Genomic DNA, 4,892 nt, shown 5'->3' with positions numbered 1-4,892 from the left:
TCAGCACCTTTCAGGGTGGGAAAGCACTCAAACTACTCCACCACTGTCGTCCACAAGCTAATGTAATGCACCATGGCCCCATTGTCCTGTCTGAGACAGGATTATGGCAGTTCCAGAGTGATCTTACATGATTAACTGACTCTCTGAGTGAACTTAGATTGTGGTCATTAGGGGCCAGTGCCACCTGGGGCCCGTGCACCGGACCCCAGTGTGCCCGGGGGCCGAGTGTGCTTGTGTAATCCATCAGTCCATTAACACACCTCAGGCTCCTTAGAAGTGTCACATCCAGGTCAATGGTAACACAGCAGAGGTCTGCTCCAGGGCACAGCCTCCCCCACACTGGGCTCCTCACACTGGGCTCCTCACTTTGGGCTCCTCACACTGGGCTCCTCACACTGGGCTCCCCACACTGGGCTCCTCACACTGGGCTCCTCACACTGGGCTCCTCACACTGGGCTCCCCACACTGGGCTCCTCACACTGGGCTCTCCACACTGGGCTCCTCACACTGGGCTCCTCACACTGGGCTCCCCACACTGGGCTCCTCACACTGGGCTCCTCACACTGGGCTCACTGGGCTCCCCACACTGGGCTCCTCACACTGGGCTCCCCACACTGGGCTCCTCACACTGGGCTCCCCACACTGGGCTCCTCACACTGGGCTCCCCACACTGGGCTCCTCACACTGGGCTCCTCACACTGGGCTCCCCACACTGGGCTCCTCACACTGGGCTCCCCACACTGGGCTCCTCACACTGGGCTCCCCACACTGGGCTCCCCACACTGGGCTCCTCACACTGGGCTCCTCACCATTTGACCGCGCCGCAAAAAGGGACTAACAGTTGCTTGAGTTCTCAAATCGGCGAAAAATCCTCTTTTATTCCTTCAAACAAAAAACAAAGCTACATGACCCTCTGTGAAAAGTGGTAAAAAACTGGTCAAACATGATGAAACTGGTTTATCACACCTAAGTGCAATTTCTGGGCCACACCCAGGCCTGGTACTGCCACACCTGGTCTCAATCTAGAAATCCCTTAAATAGGACCTGCCTGACTCAGTGAAGTCGACAAAAGATCGTCAGAAGCTGGACATCATGCTGAGATCCAAAGAAAGTCCGGAACAAATGAGAAAGAAAGTAATTGAGAGCTCTCAGTCTGGAAAAGGTTCTAAGGTTCTAGCCTTTAAACCTGCCCTCGATTACTTTTAGTTTTAGTTCATCTCATGTTTTGGAACTAAAAAAGAAAAAAATTATAACAAACAAAATTAATCCGAGATTTGTGGCTTCAAACCCCAAACTGTGTGATTTTGCCCTTGCAGCAAGTAGATGGCGCCACCACTCAACAGTGTAGAATCAAATGGCCTGATTCTAAATCCGGGTCACAGCAGGCTGTTGTACTTATAAAGTGACAAAAAAAGCACGGAGTGAGTCTGGTGATGATTTATGGATTAAAAAACAGGAGAGAATATTCCCAGAGTCACATCAGAGCCATGTCATTAATCACTTTTTTTTTCTGAATAGACTGTTGGCTGAGGATTTTCTAACCAGGATTCCTCAAACTAATCAACACAACAAGCGAGCAAAAATTAAAATAAGAATAAAATAATGCATCAACTAAAATATCAATTGAAAACTAAATCATGGCAAAGTCTATCAAATTGTTTTAATTTCAAAATTTAGTCTGAATGTCTGTTTTTCCATATGTCTGATTTCACTAGCGAGGACCACGCCGCATCAACGGAATATGAAAGAATGTTTATTGATAATAGTGATGAAGGATCGATGATGGATCAGTGATGGATCGATGATGGATCGACGATGGATCGATGATGGATCAGTGATGGATCAGTGATGGATCGATGATGGATCGATGATGGATCGGTGATGGATCAGTGATGGATCGATGATGGATCGATGATGGATCGATGATGGATCGATGATGGATCAGTGATGGATCGATGATGGATCGGTGATGGATTAGTGATGGATCGATGATGGATCGATGATGGATCGATGATGGATCAATGATGGATCGACGATGGATCAGTGATGGATAGATGATGGATCGATGATGGATCAGTGATGGATCGATGATGGATCGATGATGGATCGGTGATGGATCAGTGATGGATCGATGATGGATCGATGATGGATCGATGATGGATCGATGATGGATCGATGATGGATCAGTGATGGATCGATGATGGATCAGTGATGGATCGATGATGGATCGACGATGGATCGATGATGGATCAGTGATGGATCAGTGATGGATCGATGATGGATCAGTGATGGATCGGTGATGGATCGATGATGGAGCGATGATGGATCGATGATGGATCAGTGATGGATCAGTGATGGATCAGTGATGGATCAATGATGGATCGACGATGGATCAGTGATGGATAGATGATGGATCGATGATGGATCAGTGATGGATCGATGATGGATCGATGATGGATCGGTGATGGATCAGTGATGGATCGATGATGGATCGATGATGGATCGATGATGGATCGATGATGGATCGATGATGGATCAGTGATGGATCGATGATGGATCAGTGATGGATCGATGATGGATCGACGATGGATCGATGATGGATCAGTGATGGATCAGTGATGGATCGATGATGGATCAGTGATGGATCGGTGATGGATCGATGATGGAGCGATGATGGATCGATGATGGATCAGTGATGGATCAGTGATGGATCAGTGATGGATCGATGATGGATCGACGATGGATCGATGATGGATCAGTGATGGATCGATGATGGATCGATGATGGATCAGTGATGGATCGATGATGGATCAGTGATGGATCGACGATGGATCGATGATGGATCAGTGATGGATCAGTGATGGATCGATGATGGATCAGTGATGGATCGGTGATGGATCGATGATGGAGCGATGATGGATCGATGATGGATCGATCAGTGATGGATCGATCAGTGATGGATCGATGATGGATCGATGAGAGTTGGCTGGGTAGAGACTCAGGAAGGGGGCTCTGTCTCGGATAATCAGCCCCGCCAATTCAGAGCCTCCAAAGATTATTTAAAATTAGCATCTCAACGTAAAGCCTGGCTGAAAATGATGTTGACTGAGTGTTACGAAAGAAGAGGAGCTGCATAGTCAAGGACTGTCTGAAGAGTCGCTGGATGGAATCTAAAAGCAGTATGTCCATTACTGGAGACAAGGATTAATACTGGTGCATTTGAAAGAGTTTTAGGCAATGAATTGGAAGATACAGAGAGCAGATAGTGTGATAGACTTGGCGGTGCCGTAATAAGGTCTCAAGTCAAATGGTCGGCGTAAAAGACAATGCGTTTGTGGGTAGCCGATGGAAGTGCATGGGTATGAATAAGGGGCGAGAATGATGGGGTTGAGGTTTGGACAAGCAATCGCTAAAACTGTGGATTACGTGGTGGAGTCGCCTTGCTCTGGGGAAGAGAGAAAGGTTGAGGAGAGCGAAATACTTCAGAATAAGGTTTCTTACCATTTGTCAATGAACAGGATTCACGATTCTAGGATCCTGTCCTGGCAGTTAGGTGCAGTACAAACACCAAACACTGAACAATAAACACAAAAACAATGGACAATAAATAATTACCGGGTATTGAAAATAGGTAAGTAAAGTAAAGTTAAAAATATACATGATATGTATATAAAATGGGATGGGTGCTCGATGGCCTCACCTCCACGCACAGTTTGGGCTCCACTTCTCTGGTGTTGCCCGCGGGGAGAGGCGGGGCTGGTGTGGGCTTATAGCCCCTCAGCTCAGCCGCCACGTGTTGGAGTTCACCCGGTGGACGAGAGGGTCGGGTCCCTTCGGGTGGGGGACAGGTCTCTCCCTGTTGTGTCAGCGTACGGGCCGAACAGCAGTGCAGAGGGGTACTGAACAGTGCACCAACCGGGGACTCTTCTACTGGGGGACTTCAACGCCCACGGTGACACCTGGAGAGGGGTGATCGGGAAGAACGGCTTCCCCGATCTGAACCCGAGCGGTGTTCAGTTTTTGGCCGGGTCACTCCACACAGAGGCGAGGTTGTTGTTTGAGAACTTCTCCTTCAGACGCGTATAGTGCTGGGATCTAGCTCTCGACACCTCCCTGCTAAATCCGTACTTTGCATCTTTGTAGCGCTCTCTATCACCGGCCCTGTGCGCTGCCTCCTTCTGCAGCCTCAACTAACTCAGTTTTGGTTTGAACCAGGGTTTGTCCTTATTGACTATGACTTTGGTGTGTGATGGTATGATGCTGTCCTCACAGAATAGAATATATGACGTCACAGTGTCCGTGTCCTCATCCAAACTGTCTGTGGCAGCTCTGAAAACCTCCCAGTCTGTAATGTCCAAACACACATGTAGCTCCTCCTCCTCTGCCTCATTGGTCCACCTCTTAGAAGTCCTTACTACAGGTTTACAGAGCTTCAGCCTCTGTCTGTACGTGGGGATCAGATGGCAAATACTTGCATGGAAGATAAGATAAGATAAGATAAGATAATCCTTTAATATTCACACAAGGGGAAATGTGGTTGTTCCACTGCAGTAGAAACAGGAGGAAAGGACAGATTATAAGAAGTTTCAAAAACACTCTCTTATGAACAAAAACAAAAAACTCTTATTAACAAAAACTCCTATCTTAATAGGGAATGGAGGGGGGAGAATAAAATAAAATAGATAAATAAAAATAAAAAGATAAAAAATAAAAATAAGATAATAAAATAATGATAATATAATAAAATAAAAATTAAATAAAATAAAGTAAAAATAGCTAGCACAAGACTAGGTAATACTATTAGCAGGTGAGTAAACCGTATAAAAACAAAATAGAACACTCTTATTTACAGGTATTGCACATGGTTAATTCAGTTAATTTCATATTGGATT

The sequence above is a fragment of the Eucyclogobius newberryi genome, unplaced genomic scaffold (assembly GCF_026437365.1).
Source record: "Eucyclogobius newberryi isolate DKJ021-1_F unplaced genomic scaffold, fEucNew1.0.hap1 SCAF_208, whole genome shotgun sequence".
Lineage (NCBI taxonomy): Eukaryota > Metazoa > Chordata > Actinopteri > Gobiiformes > Gobiidae > Eucyclogobius > Eucyclogobius newberryi.
The sequence above is the reverse complement of the archived record's forward strand: the minus strand, read 5'-3'. Positions refer to the sequence as shown.